This window comes from Lissotriton vulgaris, chromosome 12 (genome assembly GCF_964263255.1).
Source record: "Lissotriton vulgaris chromosome 12, aLisVul1.2, whole genome shotgun sequence".
Taxonomy (NCBI): domain Eukaryota; kingdom Metazoa; phylum Chordata; class Amphibia; order Caudata; family Salamandridae; genus Lissotriton; species Lissotriton vulgaris.
Window position 1 is genome coordinate 786,540,904 of NC_141700.1, and position 22,626 is coordinate 786,563,529.

The window sequence follows — 22,626 nt, forward strand, 5'->3', positions numbered from 1 at the left end:
CTACGTTCACATTGAATGTTCCTCAGCTGCTTCCGGGCCTTAAAATAATGGCTGAAATGTGTGCAGATTCTTCGGAAGGTGGTCAGTAACTTGCTGACTGTGTTTTCTTTTTTCAAGAAATCTTGCACCACAATGTTAATACTGTGCGCCAAACACGGCACTCTGAAGTAGTTACCATCATGCATGACCTTAACTATATTACTGCCATTATCTGTGGAAACAAAACCAATCATGCACTTTCTTGGATGCAGCCATTGAAAGACCTTACTTTGAAACTCCTTCAAATTGTTTTCTGCAGTATGAGATTTCTCCATGGCAAATATGGCTACTGTTGCATGTTTCCGACAAGCTTGAAAAACTATGTCACTGTCAACACCTGCATATAACTTGTCTCTAACCCCGGCAAAAGAGACCCTGTGTGCAGTGATGCACATGTAATCAAGGGCTTGGCAACTGGTCCAAATGTCTGTTGTCAGGTGGATAGTGTGAACAGCACTCTTCTGCAAAGCTGCCCCAATCACCTCCAGCACATCTTGATGTAGCGCTGGAACCGCAACTCTGGCAAAATAGGACCAGCTAGGAACCTTCCATTTAGGGCAGACTGTTGCCACAAATTCTCGAAAACCCACCCCTTCCACCAAAGAAAAAGGGAGAAGGTCCAGTGCTAACATTTTAGCCAGCATTGCATTATAAAGGCGTGCCATTGGGTGGTTGCGTTCAAATGGCACCTCCGACCAAAACATGCTTTTAATGGTGGTCTGGACCGTTTTACATGATGCTGATGATCTAGACTTCTTCAACCCAGTTAGGCTCATTGATGTACTACTTTTTCACACTGGTGTCTCTCCCTGACTCTTAGTGTGCCTCATAGATGCTGCTGGGGTGGAGGGTGTGGGCGCTACCACTGCAGTGATGCTGCCAGGGGTACTGTGTGTACCAGAAAAAATGTCGCTCGCTTCTGATTCTTCAATTCCCCCCTGCACGATCTGCTCATCGTCATTAGAAGATGCAATATCCATGGATACATTTGGATTTGTACTTTTGGCTTTCCAGATGTTACTTAGGTGCACCTCTCACTGGATGATGTGGTGTTTTTGGAGATTACCTCTCTGGCCTCTGGTACCATAGTTGGTACCAAGCTTACCCCGACTAACTACTTGCTTACAAATCGAACAAACGACTAGGTTTTCCGCCTTTCTGCTAATACTAAAGAAGTCCCAAACTGGGGACTGGAGATTTCTGGTGGTGGTGGTGGAGGTGCTACTTTCAATGCCAGATGAAGTGGAGGATGGGCGTGGCGGATTTTGACTCTGGTGTGCCCTTATAGTTACAGCACCACTACTTGAGGTAATGGAGGTCGAGCTGGATGGAGGTCCCTGCCGACCCTTCTGAAGAGAAAATATGGCAGCTGTAGTAGGTCATGTTGGTGTAGTAGTTACCTGTGTTGGTGGTGGTACCAGTGCCACGCCGCCCACATCCCGCTCAGCAGCAATTCGGGATAGGGTAAAAATGTCTGTCTGTTGCATGCCCGCTGGGGCTGGAGTGACGACTGTGATGACTGAGTTGTCGTCAGACTGTTCATCAGCAGCAGAATACACCACTTCTTGTTCGTCGTCATCACCCATAATTGAAAGCCTTGCGGGAACCTTCGTTTTAGGCTTAGCTACCTTTGTCGGCTCATGGCGTGCCTCACTCTCAGACTGCATTGGTGGGTTCCAATCAACATCAAGATCATCAGAAGGAAGGGGGCTTGAAGAAGAACTTGTAGTAGCCCTTCTTGACCTTTTTCTTGCTGGGGATCTGGAAGACAATGGATCATCAGGAGGAGTGGCTTCCTCAGAAGATACCTCAGCTTGAATCCCGATTTCCGGATGTGCCCCTACTTCTGGAGGAACAAGCATTGTGGGCAGTTGTGCCGCTCCATGCGCCTCTCGTTGCGCCTCTCCATGCGCCTCTCCTTGCGCCTCTCCTTGCGCCTCTACTTGCGCCTCTACTTGCGCCTCTCCTTGCGCCTCTACTTGCGCCTCTACTTGCGCATGTACTTGCGCATGTACTTGCACTTGTACTAGTTGCACCTGTGGTTGTCGTTGCGGCTGTGGTTGTTGAACACTCGTCAGATGAGTTACACCCTGCGTTGATTGGATGCTGCTTTCTTGCGATGAGCCAACATCACTGGTCGATGGTGATTGAGCAATTAAAGTGGCTGCCTCTGCTGCACTCATGGCCTTGGGCCTAACTTGGCGTGGTGGCACTGAGACCAATGAAGTGGAGGTGCTGCTCCCAGCTTGGTCCCCGGCGTACCCCGCTGCTGCAGGCGTAGTTTTTTTTCCCCAAAAAAAGTGCAGGTCGGCACACCAGTCTCCTTGGTAAGTGGCGCCACTTGCTTCTTCTGCTCCTTCTTACTGGCAGTGGCACTGGCAACTTTCTTGGTAGAGCTGCTACGGCCACCTTTTTTTGGGCCCATCTTCTTCAGATGTCAGAACAGCAGGCCACAGTTGCACGAGTTGCAGAGTTTTCTGTGGCCACACGTGACGTCATATGACGTTGTGCTGCACACACTGCAGCAGGACTTCTTCCTGGCACTGATGATGAATGATGAGGCTGATTTGTGGTTCTCTTTGTGCACCTAAAAGCAAACGAAGCCAGAGGAACATCAGTTAAATAAATGTTGCATATGTCGAGCTTCAATTAATAGTTTGCAACTAGGCATTTACTATTATTACAACACACCCAAAAACGGAAAGACCAAAAATAAAAATTGAAAATGTATTTCTCATAAAAAATGGATGTTTACATTAATAGAAGAGAGACCACACAGAGAGAGTTGTTTCATGCACCACTGAGTACCCCTGGGCATAATGGATGAAAGCAAGGCATACTGGCTACAGCAGGCCTATGGCACAAAGCACACTGCCTGGCTTCAAAATGGACCCTTCCTTGACCCCCGCCCACATGGCCAGGCCCTGCCTGGAGGGACCAGGCCTCAAAATGGCCCCCACCCACATGGCCAGGCCCCAACAACACCACAAAAAAGCGAAAAACACACAAAAAACCCAATCCAATGCCATACATGCCATAAATGATGTTTAAATTCAAGACACCCCACAGAAAGACTTGGTCCATGCACCACTGACTACCCCTGGGCATAATGGATGAAAGCAAGGCATACTGACTACAGCAGGCCTATGGCACAAAGCACACTGCCTGGCTTCAAAATGGACCCTTGCTTGACCTCCACCCACATGGCCAGGTCCTGCCTGGACCAGGCCTCAAAATGGCCCCCACCCACATGGCCAGGCCCCAACAACACCCCAAAAAGCGAAAAACACACAAATATCACCACAATCCAATGCCATCCATGCCATAAATGATGTATAAATTCAAGACACCCCACAGAAAGACTTGGTCCATGCACCAATGACTACACCTGGGCATAATGGATGAAAACAAGGCATACTGGGTACAGCAGGCCTATGGCACAAAGCACACTGCCTGGCTTCAAAATGGCCCCTTGACCGCCACCCACATGGCCAGGCCCTGCCTGGACCAGACCTCAAAATGCCCCCCGCCCACATGGCCAGGCCCCAACAACACCCCAAAAAGCGAAAAACACACAAATATCACCACAATCCAATACCATCCATGCCATAAATGATGTATAAATTCAAGACACCCCACAGAAAGACTTGGTCCATGCACCACTGACTACATATGGGCATAATGGATGAAAGCAAGGCATACTGGGTACAGCAGGCCTATGGCACAAAGCACACTGCCTGGCTTCGAAATGGACCCTTCCTAGACCCCCACCCACATGGCCAGGCCTATTCCCACCAAGGTCTTGGATTAATTTCTACTTATCCAGCCTATGGCTTACTTGGAACAACAGCATCTGCTGGACATTTCACAGTAAGGATTTAGGAGTAACCATGGGAACGAGACTGCACTAATAGCTGCAGTCAATAACATCCGCTCCTTGGTTGATACTGGACAGTCTGTGGCGCTGATTCTGCTGGATCTATCCGTGGACTTCAACACCAACTCTCCCACCTGGATGATTGACCGCCTACAGGAAATTGGTGTCACAGACTTAGCCTTGAAGCTTTTGTCATCGTCCAGACAGCAGGACACAGACAGTGCGGGTTGACAAGTTCCACTCTGAGCCCATAGTCACTCTATGTGGGGTCCCGCAGGGCTCATTCTAGGCGCAGGCGGAGAACTCCGTTCCACCCGTGGAGTGTACTGAGATTTGCCTACTCCACGTTCTACACGGAACGCGGAGTAGGCAAATCTCTGCAAACTCTGCAGTGGAGCAGTGTTGGCCAGCCCCTGCCTCCACCCCCTATTAAAAATTAAGTAAAAATTAATTAAAACAAAAACTAAAATCATTTACCTGTACTGGGTCGTCCCTTGGCTGCCCTCCTCCTCTTCCTATCCATCTCTGGATGATCATTGCAAAAACTGCGCATCTGCACGTGCCGGCGCATGTGCAATTCTTGCAGGAAATGCGCGTGCCCTTCATTTACGCATTACTCCCCAACAAACAACACAACACCTACATAAAACTCCTTACAATAATAAAACAACATAAAACTCCTTACAATAATACTTCCCACAAAAAATAATCAATGACTTTGAACAAGCAATGATTCAGTCAATTTTAAAAATATATCCACACACTGCAATACTAGGTTGTTATTATCACTGTAACCAAAAGTATCTGGAGACACCTATGACAATCTACTCTAAGAATAGATTATGCCACACATAGCAACGTTGCCTATAAAATCAAAAAATTAATTGCCCTGGCCTATGTACCAAAAACTGAAGTACCAAATCACAAATATAAGAGAGGGGTCCTCCTCCCCAAAGGGACAGGACACCAAGTAGACACTTCTGTCAAAAATCAATTCCCTTTGAGTTTAATTTGAGCATCCAGATCCACACTATCATACATGCACAAGGAAGTCACCCATACACTGTATGCATCACCAACCTTAAATGGACCCAAAGGGATGTGTAATGAAAAATATATTCTTTTTTATTCTGGCTTCTGTTCTTATGCAAAATCAATAAAGTAAAAACATTTTTATACACATAAAAAAACTTCAACATTGGATAAAAAACATGATTTAAAAACAGCTACATATGCAAAAATCACAATCTAATCATAAACATCATATTCCCCTGGTGGAAAGTCAAAGATAGCACTGTAGCTCAGAAAGCTAAACTAATTACGCAGAAGAAGGATGGCATAATGCCTTCCAAGCCACAATAGGAAGAGGGCAAACAACCTTACACAAAATAAAAGAAGCCATCAGAAAAGAACAGAGCTATCAAGAGCTAAGGCTAGAGCAATCCCTAACTAAAATGGGCCCTAAACTCAGTAAGCAGACAAAAACAATGTATGAATACCTACACCACAAAACTATTCCACCTCAAAAACCAACTACACTCAGGGAAAATGCTGGATAATAAACCATAAAAAAATACTATTCCAACTCCAAAACAAACTAAACTCAGGGAAAGTGCTGTATAATAAACCAAAATAAAGAAAATTACTTTTCCAACTCCAAGACCAACTAAACTCAGGGAAAGTGTTGGATAATAAACCATAACAAATTACTATTCTAGCTCCAAAACAAACTAAACTCAGGGAAAGTGCTGGATAATAAACCATGAAAAATTACTATTCCAACTCCAAAACCAACTAAACTCATGGAAAATGCTGGATATTAAACCATAAAAAATTACTTTTCCGATTCCAAGACCAACTAAACTTAGGGAAAGTGCTGGATAATAATCCCCCAAAAAGTTACTATTCCTAACTCCAAAACAAATAAACTGAGGGAAAATGCTGAATAATTTAAACATGATAACTATATAAAAATATAAAACATTTCAAAACTATGAATAAAACAAAAATGTGTAAACTTTTACATTTTTTTATTCAACATTTACAATTTTACACAAGTTTTTTAAAAATGTGTCCAAAAATGTTTTATAAACATGTTTTTTAAAACATATTATAAAAAAGTATTCATAAATATTTGATATACCCCTTCTCACAAAAATAAAAAATATATAAATATTAAGTTCTAAATTACAGTAACATTTGTTTAAAGTTTTAAATTCAAAATTATCCAAATAAAGAAAAAATATTAATACTAAAAAATAAAAAACGAAAACAATAAAAAATGATTTAGAAATAACGTTAAAAATAATTATCCTATCATATATGTATACAAATATTTTTTATTAAACAAATATTTATAAAATATCTTATGCAATTTACATCAAAATATTTGCACCCCAGGAAACCTTCAACATTTACAAAAATATATATTTTTTTTCCATGACAAATTCTATTAATTTTTAAAGGTACAGGATGGGCCATGCCCAATGCATCAATTACAAATAATAATTGATGTTGAAAGTAACATGTTTTTGAGAACCTTATCAAACTAGCCTGTTTAACATCAGGCCTAACAACTGAAAGATAGCACTGAACACCACTGAATACCCACAACCCATAGGATTAAATGTGTGTGCGTCAACATTCAGGGTTACCTGTCTGTGGCTTAGTGATAAGTCATGCATATTGCCAGGGGATTTATGAGGGGTCGACTTGTGGCAGAGGGGGTAGATCAATACCTTGGTATGTCACCCAGCCAGACCAAATCTTTCTGTGTTTCTGTGGGTATCCCCACACCTGGTAGAATGCTATCCCTTCACCCATGCATCTGTCCATGGCTATTTTCCATCCGCCCTTACTCAGCGAAGAAGCTGCCTTCCACATCTGGGCTATGTCCCTTTGGGCCAAAGTTAGGCCCAGGAACACCAGGTGTTGTTTGTAGCGGTTTCCGCCAATCCTCTTCGTACTGTGGAGTAATAGCAGTCTGGGGTCATCTGGAATGTTCCAGGCCAGGACACGACCCAGACAGGACGTAATTTTCCGACAATATGGTTGTGGCGCCTTGCAGCTCCAGACCATGTGTAAAAATGTGCCCTCAGCACCCCCACAATGGAGGCACTGGGAGATTGAATGACACTCATTTCCACAGACAGGATTGGGTATAGTATGCGCGATGGAGATATTTGATCTGGCTAAGGCGGTATCGTGAAGAAATCACTGCACACCTGGGACTAGCTAGGGCCTCTGTCCAATCGTCATCAGTCATGGCTGGTAGGTCGCTCACCCAAGCATCTCTGGTCTTATGTAGTGTATTTCGTGTGTAGGTGGTCAAGGTCTGATAAATTTGTCTGATCGTGTGTGCCACGGGTCTCCCATTAATAGACGACCCTCTAGGGGATGAAACTCAGGTAACTCCTTGAACTGACGAATGTGGGGGTTAGAGCGTGTCGCAATTGAAGGTATCTGTAGAACTGCGATTTATGTAACTGAAACTCTTTTTGTAATTGTTGAAATGATTTGAGGGTGCGGCCTTGCATAATGTCGCACAATGTGGAGATTCCCAGGCTGTCTCATTTGTGAAAGCTTGTATGTACGGAGACAGGGCATATGTATGTGCCCTGACATAGTTGGGTCGTTTGTGTCAAGTGTCCCAACCTGCCCATGGTTTTTACTGTGTGTCAATTACATAAACAACTGAAGATTGATAGAACAAAACACCACATACAGGGGGAAACTCTTGATGTGGTGAAAAAACAGACAAAAAGTGAAGGAGAACCAAAAAAAGGTTGAGTAAGAACCCTCACTCACCACCTAGTGGTGACATGCTTCATCACTGGGTTCCCACTGGAAAGACCTAGCGTCTTTCCAGTGTGCTACGACGCCTGTTTTGCAGCGGAGCTGGTTGTTGTGAGTGTTGAGGGTGCAAACAGAAAAACCGAATTGTGCTAAGTGAGTGCAAATATTTAAAAAGTGCGTAGTTGTGACAGTCAACTATTTTATTCAAAGTCCAACCAGCACTGGTTAAAAACAATTTAAAGTGGAAGCATAGGGTAGGTCTCAATAATTAAAGACACCTAGTCCACTGAGTGAAAAAATGGTCGACATGTTTCTGCTCAGTGAGCCCAAGTCGCTCAGCTTTCGTCAGGACCAAAGGACAGTGATCCTCCGGTGGTATGCACGCGCTAAGGTGCACCCAGCCGTGAGGAATAATGTGTGAAAAAGTTAAAATATAAGGAAAATTGTTCCAAAATATTTACGGCTTAAAGCCGGTTAGGACCCAGGTAGCAAGTTGCTGGGGTCTGTACTTTCAGAGGACGTCAGTCTCTCCTCATTGGCAAACGCGGTGGAGGGAAAGCTTCACGTCGCGTATAATCACGCTGACGACTCCCCGCCTCAGACCTATTTAGTCAACACCGCGGCCCGGAGTGTCGCCATAAGAGAATTAGTGGTGAATTAGTATAGGAGGATGTGAAATTTATTTGAGCGGTGGACATGTGATTTTGGTATTTTGATTGAAAAAGGATAGTGGAGGGATGCAAGAGGGGAGGGTTTGCATTTATATAGTGCTTCCTACCCTGATGAGGTGTCAAAGCGCTTTTCAGCAAGTAGCATGCTACTCCGGAACCTGAACAGGATTAGTGGTGAATTAGCATAGGAAAAGATCAAATTAATTTGAGCGGTGCACAAGTTGGTCTGTTAGTTGATTTGAAAAGGATAATGGAGGGATAGAAGAGGGAAGAGTCTACAAAATGTTTTTTGGGATCCCAGAGCAGTAGGGTGAGGTTTGGGATGAATGAGGGGGAGGTGGAGGGGGGAAGAGTCAGAGGGAGGGGTTTAGAAAGGCTTATTTGGGAGATCTGAATAGTAAAAAAGGTATGAGATGATGCAAGGAAAGGTAGAGGAGGGAAGAATCTAGAAAGGGTTATTTTGTGGTGCAGAGTAGTAGAATTGGTTTGGGATGAGTCAGAGAGTGGAGGTAGAGGATATATTGAGAGAAGTATAGGCTGAGAGATAGGGTAGTGCATTGGAGATGCTGAATTAGAAGTAAAGTACTAAATATAAAGATACATAAGTACATGGAAGCTATATATGTATAAGGATGGTCATGTATGGATATTTAAGTTGTATTTAATAAACTCAGACTTTGAAGTGTTGCTGTACTTTATGTTAATTTATTTGTTTTATTTATATATATTTATGTATTTCAATAGTGAAGCAATTGTAGATAAATAATTATGATAAAGATGTTCTTATTTATGCTGTCATATAACCATAAGTATAAGTATATGTACATTTGTTAAGCAGAACTCACAGATATCTATATATGTATTAACATAATTATTATATATGTTTATAAAAAACAATGCATACATCTATGAACACATATATAGTCCAAATGAATGCTTATATACACAGGGCTATATGGTATATATGTGTTTGAATATGGTGGTTATGTGGGGAAGAGACAACTCTTGAGTAGTCTTCTGAAGATAAGGTAGTTATCCGTGGATCTTATGTTTGTGGATAAAGAGTTTCATAGTTTGGCTGTTTGAACAGAGAAGGATGTGCCACCTATGTTTTTTTCTTATATGGTGGGATTTTGAGGCGAGGTGCCAATCTAGTTTCTTTGTTGAATGTTTTTGGCAATTTCATTCCTTATGAAGAGTGGTCCCATTCTATGTATCACTTTGTGGGTGATAAAAAGCAGCTTCAATGTGGATCTTCTGGCAACCGGTCACCAATGTAGGGAGAGATGTGGGATTGCGGCTTTATATGTAAGAGTAGTCTGACAGCAGAGTTTTGAATCCATTGTAGTCTTTTCATAGTTGTTAAAGATGATCCCAGAGTCCCCCTCTTTTTACAAATAGTACAAGAGAGATAGGAGCCTCGACCATGTGTGGAAATCCCAGGTGGGGAAAAATGCGTTGCAGAGTTTTTATAGAAACACAAGCTTGATCTTGCTGGTTTGTCCACTTGGGCATTCATTGATAGCTTGGAGTCCATGGTAATTCTGAGGTTTCTTACTTCCTTTGATACTTTAGGCTGTGTTTCCAGGTCATCAGGCCAGGCAAGGAGTGGGTCATAATTTTTGCAATCGCCACAGTGAGTATGTCTGGTTTGGAGGCATTCAGTTTGAGATGGCTCCACGCCATCCACTGATCCACGGCTCTGAGGCTACTGAAAATGTGTAAGTTTCCAATGTCTGTGGGGCTTTCCAGTTTAAGAAGTATGTGTGAGTCATCTCCATAGTTATAGCATGTTAGGTGAAATTGATTGAAAATCAATTGATAATTGATAATGACTTCATGTAGATGTTGAAAAACAAGGGTGAGATGATAGAGCCTTGAGGGAGCCCTGCTTTTGTGAAGTTTGGTTTGGATGAGAAAGAAGGGGCATGGACGACGAAATCAGTTCTGTTTTAAAGTTGAGATGTGATCCAGTCGAGAGCAGTCTCCTGTATGCCGGCTTCGTAGAGTCGTTGTATTAGTGTCATGGTCTACCCTGTCAAAGGCTGCCCAGAGGTCCAAGCGAAGTAGTGCAGCAACCCCGTTCCGGTCAACTGTCTTCTTATAGTTGTCCCAGATAGCAATGAGGGCAGATTCTGAGCCTTTTCCTGGACGGAATCATGTTTGGAAGTCTGAATGTATGGAATTATCTTCAATGAATTGTGTCATCTGGGCGAATGCTGCTCTTTCTATCACTTTGCCCAGGAAAGCTCCATTTGAAATCGGTCTGTTGTTGGCGGGTCCAGGTTTGTTTTCTTTAGTAATAGGCATAAGTTTTACCTTTTTAGGTCTTCTGGAAATATTCCAACATTTAAGGAATTTTTGAAGATACTTCTTACCGGTGTCTCAGTAGAGGTAGTTAGAAGAATTGTCTTGAAATTTAGTGGTGTACAAAGGTCAGAAGGGCTGCCGGCTGGCCTGCTTGCATTGACCAGATCCATACATTGATCATGTGAAATTTGGTGGAAGGACTGCTGAGGCTGGGTTAGCCTACTCTTGGAGGTTTATTCTTAAAGGATTGGTGCTGGTGGTTTTTCTTTGTTTTGAATAGAAGTCTAACGTGTCTGCTTTGGTTGTGTAATGATTTGTCAGTTTGTCTGTGAAATCTTGAGTAATGGGATGAGATCCTTCTAAGTAATTCTGTGAGAACTTTATAGAATTCTTAAAATAAAAGAAGCAAATAAGGTGTCCTTTGCCACTAACTTTAGCAACACATTTACTTTTAATATATCTAGCATTAAACATGTAAAAAATATGATAAAAGCCCCTTCATATTTCACAAAAAAAATGTATTTTATTAACATGCAAAGGCCTTTCACCTTAGTACATCGGATTATATCAGTGCATTAAGAAGCATTTTTTACAAGTGATAGTTTTGCAAAATAAACATACAAACGTTCATGCCCCCTACCACCCTGATAATGCCAATAGTTAACCAAGAAGTAGGTCAGTAAGTCATCGGGATCATGTGGACTCCTCTGAGCGGCATGGGTTATTATTACACATGGAAAATATTATAGTTTATTAAATCAGACACAGGAGAAGGTTGTGTAGCTCGCACATCCACAACTCAAGTATCTCAAGGTGCTGTTATATGTGATGATGAAGAAAAAGGAGGCAAAGTGAAATAAAACATCTTCCTGGGATCATGCATAGGATCACAGAATTTGGTCAAGTGGGGAAGCTGGGATTGATCCCAGTTTTTCTGGTTTAACATTGTGTAATTTATGTTGTTCTAATTCAGTAATCAAGTTGCTTCCTTTTTACCACTGACTCTTCCAAGATAGCGTTAGCAAGCAGAGAAGGCTTACCCCAAGATGCAGTACAGGTACAGCAATTCAGATACAGCATAACACAGCATTGTTACACCTGTGTCTCTTCTAGAGGCTAGGGGCTTTAATTAGAGGTCAGTATGGAATGAAACCCTTAAAATAACTCTGTAGCTCACTGACCACACCATGTACAGGCTTCGCTTACCCTATGCCCACCTTACCCCGTTCCCTACAATATTTACATATGGTAGTGGTGGTCTCTTTGGTAGCACATCACTCTCTATGTGCATTATACATTAGCATCACAATGTTGGTGCCCCTCAAGGTCAAAAATCTACACCTCACTACCCACGGTGTCAGCCCAATATACTATACATAGGTCGCTTTAGAATGAGATATAAGGGAAGAAATTAATGATTAGGGTCCTTTTTCCATTCTATGTGTATATCAATAGCAATCCAGAAGAGACTGGACCCCCAAGGAAACACCATTAGTCCGGGATAACATTTCTTCTTCACCCGCCTAATATCGAAAATCAATATCTTTACATCAAAATTACAGGTATAACTTGGAAAAGCAATTTAAGTTTTTCTATATATTTCATCCCTTTTATATCTGGGGCAACACAACATTGCCCCCCTTTATAAACCACTCATTTTCTATTGATTGCTTGGTGATCAATACACTCTAATTGATCTAACACATTGGGTGATTTATCCTGGTACATTTGGATCTATTTCTTTTGTGTTCTTTATCTGCCTATTTTTTCACAAGATATAAATTAAGATTTTTTTTAATGGCAAAATGTATATGTTTTGGATTAATGAATAGCGACAGGAGGAACTCCTTCATAAACAAAGGCTCAGAAATCGTATATAGAGAATGAAACACTATGGACATCATTAGGACGGTGGGCGGACGTTGTCCGCCCGCCACCCTTTCGTAGAATGGGACCACCCGCAATTGGTGCGGGGGTCCCTTGGGTGACATTAGGATGCGCCCGCCACACTGGCGGGCGCATCCTGCATTCTTGACATTGCGGCGGGCGGTGCTCTCAGCACCGCCCACCGCAATGCCAAAAAGGCATGTTGTGTAGTTCCATGTACAACGTGGCAGGCACCGCATGGTGCCTGCCATGTTGTGCATGAAACTGCAGGGGGGTACCATAGGTACCCCCCATGTGTACCCCCATCCCCCTAAATCCCTGGGGGCCCGCTACAGGCCCCCAATGGCGAGAACCGCCTGCCTTTCTGTGGCGGCAATGGCAAAACCCCACATGCATCATAATATGGATGGCAGTGTCTACCAGACACCGCCACCATATTAACTGCTTTTCCACCCGGTAGGCAATCGGGCGGATTGCCTAGTGGCGGAAAAACGGCGGACGGTCTTTCCATCCGCCGGGGTGTCCCCGCCATAGTAATATGGCAGCGGAATTAGCATGCGGGCAGGTACAAATGTTGGGTGGATCGCCACCCTCATGCGGGCGGTGGCGATCCGCCCGACATGCCAATGGGCCCCCATGTGTTCATAATTGTATCAATAATGAAGTCTCAGGCCTTAAATGCTGTTAAATGTGTTCTTTTGTGTTTTATTGTTCACTTTATTGTAGCAAGTTGAGACAGTTCCCATGAAGAACGCTAAAATAACGCCAATACGCTTGTCGCATGTTATCCGACTGCCAGCCATAGAAAAGATTTGTTATTTTAGGAACTTCCTCTCCTAGTTTTATATATAAGTTGTGTACAGCACTGTTATGTATTGTATGTGATGTATATATATTTTTTATGTATGTTGTGAACAATCGAGGTTGTGAATTGAAATCATGCACTAAATGAACTATGACAATATTTAACTAACAGAAAAAGAAAAAGAAGAATTACTCAAAAGATAAAAATCAAATAAAATATCATTTTGTACCAAAAAGAAGTGCATTAAGTAATATGTTCATGTTTATTCTGTAAGCAACCCTGTACAAAATCAGGCCTGTGGTGATGATGAAATAATACAGTTCTTGTATCTAGCAAAACCCTTTACCCCATGGTAAGTTCCAGCAATATTCCATAGACATTCAAGTTTTAAATGGATCCTGTACTAGTCAAAAACAACAACCTTGTTAACCTACTCGAACAGCGTCGATACACCGCGGAATGCTTATGGACAGGGGCCTATCATAGCCCTACCTTCCTCGCCTATCAATTTATGACTAGTACTGGATCCATTTAAAACTTGGGGCCCAATTTATGTTCCGGGTAAAGATACTATTTCTAATAGAATCTCTTTATGAATTGTCCTGATTTTCTCTTGCTAATATTCGCTTGGGACTGATCCTCTTCACTGGAGACTTGAATGTCTATGGAATTCTTCTGGAACTTATTCACGATTTATTGAAGCCTTGAAAAAGTTACTCTGTATCGAAACACGTGTCGGCTGCCGGTCCAGCGTCTGACAGGAGGATCAGTGTATTAAGCCCTCCATTCTTGTAATAAAATGTTATTGCTTCCAAATATATGGTCAAAACTGTTTGTTCCCTATGTATATTAAATTGAACAGAAAATATATGAAAACATTATTTTGTTTGCTGGTTTGTTCAAATTGATTAATATACAGAAATATTTAAGAATCAATATTGAACTGATTAGCGCGCCGAGGTTCATTCACATGTTTTTACCCCATTCCCTGTAAGGGTCCTCTCCCACCCTGCAGGCATCAATGCGGCCCCGGGCACACCACAGACCATACTTTGTGGCCCCTGGGAGAGTGTTTGCTGGTCCGCATGCTCTCTCAGCTGTGCAGTTAGAGAGTCGTGGCAGACAGGTAAAGTTCAAGTTGTCATGGGTTTGGTGTGGTTGGGGAATTCCATCTATTTGCGTGTAAAACCAGTTTCCCACCTCTGTCCGAAGAAGGTAAAGGGCCAACACTTCCAGGAGGAGCGCATTCGTTCGCAGAGCTCCCCGTGGGCACCTCCTGGCTGAGCTAAAAAGAGAGCAGCTACTGGCAGGTGGAGGAGAGCGCCAGATCGGAAGACAGAGGACAGCGGGAGGGAAGGAGACGAGAGAGAGGTTGGTACATTACTCCACACCTAGAACACCAGTACTGCAATTCACACAGCTCCACCAGTGCACCTCTATCTAGAAGTACGGCACCCTGTGTTAATATAACACTAGCACAGCACAGCCATACAGCTCTGCTACAGCGCCTGAGCCCTGGGCATGCTTCCCCAGTACTGGGGACTCCACAACTCTCGCACAGCTCCACCAGTGCACCTCTATCCAGAGTTACAGCTCCCCCGTTATTCTAACCCCAGCACAGCACGGGTATACAGCTCTGCTACAGCGCCTGAGCCCTTTGCATGCTTATCCAGTACTGGGGACTCCACGACCCTCCCACAGCTCCACCAGTGCACCTCGATCCAACGCTACAGCACCCTCTGTTATTCTAACACTAGCACAGCACAGCCATACAGCTCTGCTACAGCGTCAGAGCCCTGGGCATGCTTCTCCAATGCTGGGGACTCCAGGACCCTCGCACAGCTCCGCCCGGGCTCCCAGATCCCTCTGCGGTGTCAATCCTAGGAGTCATTGGTTGCTCTGCCAGTACACCTCAACCCTGACCTTCAGTTCTCCTAGGTATTCCAGGATTAGGAGCTCCACACGGCTCCGCCAATGCACCTCAATTCTCACCTGAAGAGGTGGTCTTTGGGCCAAGTTGCCGACTTTGGAAGCGGGGGTCCAGCATTCAAATGCGGGACACTAGTCCAACCGCAGGCGCAGAGGAACAACAAGGAGCGCCGCGGGCTACCGCTGCTCCGTCCCGGAGCATTCAGCGCTATTTTCTTAGCATAAAAAGCATCCTCGGGCCATTGTAAAGGCACGGGAGCATTTTGTTCTGAGAAAATAGCGCCAAATGCTGGATGACACTTCTCACACAATACCGCACGGTAATTACACTAGAAAGATTTACACAAGTTACGCAACAAACCCCCTAGAAATCAGCAGAATGTGGTCCGTCCGGAGCGTGAGGAAGAGGAGGAGTGTGAGGGAGAGAGACAACAGACACAGAAGGGGAGAGCGAGGAAGAGAGAGATGAGGGAAAGTGAGGGAAAGAAAGAAAGAGAGAGAAAGAAAAAAGAGGGAATCTGAGAGCGAAGAAAGAGGGGAGAGAAGAAAAAACGACAAATCAGAGGAAAAAGGAGACAGGAGAAAGAGGAATAAAGAGAGAGGAAAGAGAAAGGAAGACATGAATTATAGGAAGGAGGAGAGGGTGGCAGATTGAGCAAATGGGGGAGATAACTAGAGAGAGGGGTGAAAACGAGAAGCGAGAGTGACAGAGAGAGGGAAATGAGGGGCAAGAAGAGAGGGCAAAGGAACAGAAACAGAAAGAGGTACCTGTAAAAAAAGCAACATAAAGAAAGAGATAAAAAAACTGACAGAGCGAGCTATAACTAAGAGAGGCGAGGAAAGAGAGGATATAGTGATAAAGAGATACAAGACAGACAGAGAGAGATATAAATAAGAGGTGAGAGAGGTAGAGATAGTGATGAAGAGATACAAGACAGACAGAGAGAGATATAATTGGTAGGTGAGAGAGATAGTGAAAAAGAGAGATACTAGACAGACAGAGAGAGATATAAATAGGAGGTGAGAGAGGTAGAGATAGTGATAAGGAGATATAAGACAGAGAGAGAGATATATAAATAAGAGGTGAGAGAGGTAGTGATAGTGATAAAGAGAGATACAAGACAGAGAGAGAGAGATATAAATAAGAGGTGAGAGAGGTAGAGATAGTGATAAAGAAATACAAGACAGACATACAGATATAAATAAGAGGTGAAAGAGGTAGAGATAGTGATAAAGAGATACAAGACAGAGAGAGAAATATAAATAAGAGGTGAGAGAGGTAGAGATAGTGATAAAGAGATACAAGACAGACATAGAGATATAAATAAGAGGTGAAAGAGGTAGAGATAGTGATAAAGAGATATACGACAGACAGAGAGAGATATAAATAAGAGGTGAGAGAGGTAGAGATAGTGATAAAGAGATACAAGACAGACAGAGAGAGATATAATCGGTAGGTGAGAGAGAGATAGTGAAAAAGAGAGATACTAGACAGACAGAGAGAGATATAAATAAGAGGTGAGAGAGGTAGAGATAGTGATAAAGAGATACAAGACAGAGAGAGAGATATAAATAAGAGGTGAGAGAGGTAGAGATAGTGATAAAGAAATACAAGACAGACATAGAGATATAAATAAGAGGTGAAAGAGGTAGAGATAGTGATAAAGAGATATACGACAGACAGAGAGAGATATAAATAAGAGGAGAGAGAGGTAGAGATAGTGATAAAGAGATACAAGACAGAGAGAGAAATATAAATAAGAGGTGAGAGAGGTAGAGATAGTGATAAAGAGATACAAGACAGACATAGAGATGTAAATAAGAGGTGAAAGAGGTAGAGATAGTGATAAAGAGATATACGACAGACAGAGAGAGATATAAATAAGAGGTGAGAGAGGTAGAGATAGTGATAAAGAGATACAAGACAGACAGAGAGAGATATAATTGGTAGGTGAGAGAGATAGTGAAAAAGAGAGATACTAGACAGACAGAGAGAGATATAAATAGGAGGTGAGAGAGGTAGAGATAGTGATAAGGAGATATAAGACAGAGATATAAATAAGAGGTGAGAGAGGTAGTGATAGTGATAAAGAGAGATACAAGACAGAGAGAGAGATATAAATAAGAGGTGAGAGAGGTAGAGATAGTGATAAAGAGAGATACAAGACAGACATAGAGATACAAATAAGAGGTGAAAAAGGTAGAGATAGTGATAAACAGATACAAGACAGAGAGAGAAATATAAATAAGAGGTGAGAGAGGTAGAGATAGTGATAAAGAGATACAAGACAGACATAGAGATATAAATAAGAGGTGAAAGAGGTAGAGATAGTGATAAAGAGATATACGACAGACAGAGAGAGATATAAATAAGAGGTGAGAGAGGTAGAGATAGTGATAAAGAGATACAAGACAGACAGAGAGAGATATAATTGGTAGGTGAGAGAGATAGTGAAAAAGAGAGATACTAGACAGACAGAGAGAGATATAAATAAGAGGTGAGAGAGGTAGAGATAGTGATAAAGAGATACAAGACAGAGAGAGAGATATAAATAAGAGGTGAGAGAGGTAGAGATAGTGATAAAGAAATACAAGACACACATAGAGATATAAATAAGAGGTGAAAGAGGTAGAGATAGTGATAAAGAGATATACGACAGACAGAGAGAGATATAAACAAGAGGAGAGAGAGGTAGAGATAGTGATAAAGAGATACAAGACAGAGAGAGAAATATAAATAAGAGGTGAGAGAGGTAGAGATAGTGATAAAGAGATACAAGACAGACATAGAGATATAAATAAGAGGTGAAAGAGGTAGAGATAGTGATAAAGAGATATACGACAGACAGAGAGAGATATAAATAAGAGGAGAGAGAGGTAGAGATAGTGATAAAGAGATACAAGACAGACAGAGAGATATAAATAAGAGGTGAGAGAGGTAGAGATAGTGATAAAAAGATACAAGACAGACAGAGAGAGATATAAATAAGAGGTAAGAGAGGTATAGATATTGATAAAGAGATACAAGACAGAGAGATATATAAATAAGAGGAGAGAGAGGTAGAGAAAGTGATAAAGAGATACAAGACAGACATAGAGATATAAATACGAGGTGAAAGAGGTAGAGATAGTGATAAAGAGATATACGACAGACAGAGAGAGATATAAATAAGAGGAGAGAGAGGTAGAGAAAGTGATAAAGATAGATACAAGACAGACAGAGAGATATAAATAAGAGGTGAGAGAGGTATAGATATTGATAAAGAGATACAAGACAGAGAGAGAGATATAAATAAGAGGTGAGAGAGGTAGAGATAGTGATAAAGAGATAAAAGACAGACAGAGAGATATAAATAAGAGGTAAGAGAGGTATAGATATTGATAAAGAGATACAAAACAGATAGAGATATAAATAAGAGGAGAGAGAGGTAGAGATAGTGATAAAGAGATATACGACAGAGAGAGAGAGATATAAATAAGAGGAGAGAGAGGTAGAGAAAGTGATAAAGAGAGATACAAGACAGACAGAGAGATATAAATAAGAGGTGAGAGAGGTATAGATATTGATAAAGAGATACAAGACAGACAGAGAGATATAAATAAGAGGTGAGAGAGGTATAGATATTGATAAAGAGATACAAGACAGAGAGAGAGATATAAATAAGAGGTGAGAGAGGTAGAGATAGTGATAAAGAGATAAAAGACAGACAGAGAGAGAGATATAAATAAGAGGTGAGAGAGGTAGAGATATTGATAAAGAGATACAAGACAGAGAGAGATATAAATAAGAGGTGAGAGAGGTAGAGATAGTGATAAAGAGATACAAGACAGACATAGAGATATAAATAAGAGGTGAGAGAGGTAGAGATAGTGATAAAGAGATATACGACAGACAGAGAGAGATATAAATAAGAGGAGAGAGAGGTAGAGATAGTGATAAAGAGATTCAAGACAGACAGAGAGATATAAATAAGAGGTGAGAGAGGTAGAGATAGTGATAAAAAGATACAAGACAGACAGAGAGAAATATAAATAAGAGGTAAGAGAGGTATAGATATTGATAAAGAGATACAAGACAGAGAGATAGATATAAATAAGAGGTGAGAGAGGTATAGATATTGATAAAGAGATACAAGACAGAGAGAGAGATATAAATAAGAGGTGAGAGAGGTAGAGATAGTGATAAAGAGATAAAAGACAGACAGAGAGATATAAATAAGAGGTAAGAGAGGTATAGATATTGATAAAGAGATACAAAACAGATAGAGATATAAATAAGAGGAGAGAGAGGTAGAGATAGTGATAAAGAGATAGACGACAGAGAGAGAGAGATATAAATAAGAGGAGAGAGAGGTAGAGAAAGTGATAAAGAGAGATACAAGACAGACAGAGAGATATAAATAAGAGGTGAGAGAGGTATAGATATTGATAAAGAGATACAAGACAGACAGAGAGATATAAATAAGAGGTGAGAGAGGTATAGATATTGATAAAGAGATACAAGACAGAGAGAGAGATATAAATAAGAGGTGAGAGAGGTAGAGATAGTGATAAAGAGATAAAAGACAGACAGAGAGAGAGATATAAATAAGAGGTAAGAGAGGTATAGATATTGATAAAGAGATACAAGACAGAGAGAGATATAAATAAGAGGTGAGAGAGGTAGAGATAGTGATAAAGAGATACAAGACAGAGAGAGAGATATAAATAAGAGGTGAGAGAGGTAGAGATAGTGATAAAGAGATACAAGACAGACATAGAGATATAAATAAGAGGTGAGAGAGGTAGAGATAGTGATAAAGAGATATACGACAGACAGAGAGAGATATAAATAAGAGGAGAGAGAGGTAGAGATAGTGATAAAGAGATTCAAGACAGACAGAGAGATATAAATAAGAGGTGAGAGAGGTAGAGATAGTGATAAAAAGATACAAGACAGACAGAGAGAAATATAAATAAGAGGTAAGAGAGGTATAGATATTGATAAAGAGATACAAGACAGAGAGATAGATATAAATAAGAGGTGAGAGAGGTAGAGATAGTGATAAAGATAGATACAAGACAGACAGAGAGATATAAATAAGAGGTGAGAGAGGTAGAGATAGTGATAAGGAGATACAAGACAGAGAGAGATATAAATAAGAGGTGAGAGTGGTAGTGATAGTGATAAAGAGAGATACAAGACAGACAGAGAGATATAAATAAGAGGTGAGAGAGGTAGAGATAGTGATAAAGAGATACAAGACAGACAGAGAGAGATATAAATAAGAGGTAAGAGAGGTATAGATATTGATAAAGAGAGATACGACAGACAGAGAGAGATATAAATAAGAGGTGAGAGAGGTAGAGATAGTGATGAAGAGATACAAGACAGACAGAGAGATATAAATAAGAGGTGAAAGAGGTAGAGATAGTGATAAGGAGATATAAGACAGAGATATAAATAAGAGGTGAGAGAGGTAGTGATAGTGATAAAGAGAGATACAAGACAGACGGACAGATATAAATAAGAGGTGAGAGAGGTAGAGACAGTGATAAAGAGATACAAGACAGAGAGAGAGATATAAATAAGAGGTGAGAGCCACAAGCTTTAGTATGCACTTTCCATCTGTAAACCGTAGTTCCATGCGGCAGCAGCACAGTCATCAAGTGCACAGATACAATTCAATTGCCTAACGTCATGAGTTTTATTACGAACTATGTCAGCAATACATAAGACTAGGATCCCAGAGTGCAATTTGGACATTATGTGAGGCCCCACTTGTGTGCAATAAAAGGTACTTGCAACATCATTCTGAGTCTTTTGCCATTTGAATTTGTTGCTGCTCAGGCCTGTGAACAAGGACGTATTGAATGTCTGAAACCCGTTAGGCAATTGAATTGTACCCGTGCACTTGATGACTGCGCTGCTGTCGTCTGGAAGTAAGGTGTGGCATTTGTGGAACATATATAAATGAAGAGCGTTTTTGTTTTGCTAATAACTTGACAAATCTTCACGAAAATTTCAAAACTTGTTTGCCTGTCACTTCAGCTGCTGTCTGGAAATTTTCAAGGTTATCTGTCAGGTGGGGACATTAAACAAGCATTTACAATGCAATGGTCTCAGCATTATTAAAGGTAGAGCTATTGGCATTGTTGATGATTTTTTTTTTAAATCATAAATAAATGGTATTGTCATTTACAATGCCAATAGCGTAATCTCTAAACCCACACACAGAGCCACCCACCCACATACAGAGCCGCCCACACATAGAGCCACCTACAAAAAAAGCTACCCACACAGAGCCCCACACACACAGAGCCCCACACACGCACAGAGCCCCCCCACACACACACACACACAGCTCCCCCCACACACACAGAACCCTCCCACACACACACAGAGCCCCCCCCACACAGAGCCATCCCCACACAGATAGAGCCACCCACACAGAGCCATCTACTAAAAAGCTACCCACCCAGAGCCCCCCCCCACACACACACACACACAGAGCCCCACACACACACACACAGAGCCCCCCCACACACAGAGCCCCCCAAACACACACAGAGCCCCACACACACACAGAGCCCCCCCCCCCCCACACACAGAGCCCCCCACACACAAACACAGAGCCCCCCCCACACACACAGAGCCACACACAGGGAACAGAGGCCAGAAAAAACAGTTCACAACAAGGGTACAGAGGCAATCGAGCACAAGCAGGGAACAGAGGGCAAAAAACAGATCACAATGAGTAACATGGCGGCTGGCCTGATGAGCAAGGGAGGGAGTGAGATGGGCTGCCACGGAGCGGGAGGGAGCCAGTGGGACACCCATCTAGCACAGAAGCACCTCAACCCCCCCAGTTCATTTCATCGCACTGGACTTGCCTACTACTGTACTGTTAACAGTAGCAGGTAGAAATCATGCCTGCTACCTACCCGGGCACTCTTCAGAAGGAAGCACACCATTCTAACCATGAGGAGCTGCTTTTCACCTGGAAAGTTAAAAACACTGGCATAGGAAGTTATCATGCCTGTGGTGACAGTTGGAGCAAATAGAACTACTTCAGTTTTTTACGAAAGGGCTTGAACAATTACATTAAAATTGCAATATCCCTCTTAATTATGTTTGGGGTCGTATTATCGGCGGATTCCACCCCAGTCATGTGGAATACCAGACTGTCCGACCGCTGTCGTCATCATTCACTTTCAAAGGAAGAGGATCTGCGGCTTGTATTTAACAAGGGGAAGAGGTATACTCCTGAAAGCAACAACCCCAAGAACTCGAAGACCCACAAAACAAATCACAGACATCGTTCATCATCAGA

The 22,626-nt window shown here is 42.1% G+C and overlaps 1 protein-coding gene across 1 annotated transcript in view; it reads left to right on the forward strand.

Annotated features, from left to right (window-relative positions):
* The first annotated feature begins 14,638 nt into the window (after positions 1-14,638).
* The window catches only part of LOC147678720 (cornifelin-like), a 40,225-nt gene continuing 32,237 nt past the window's right edge, over positions 14,639-22,626 (forward strand). Inside the window, exon 1 of the mRNA XM_086946632.1 lies at positions 14,639-14,755. The gene's annotated coding sequence lies outside the window, so the exon portion shown is untranslated. The remainder of the gene's footprint in view (positions 14,756-22,626) is intronic.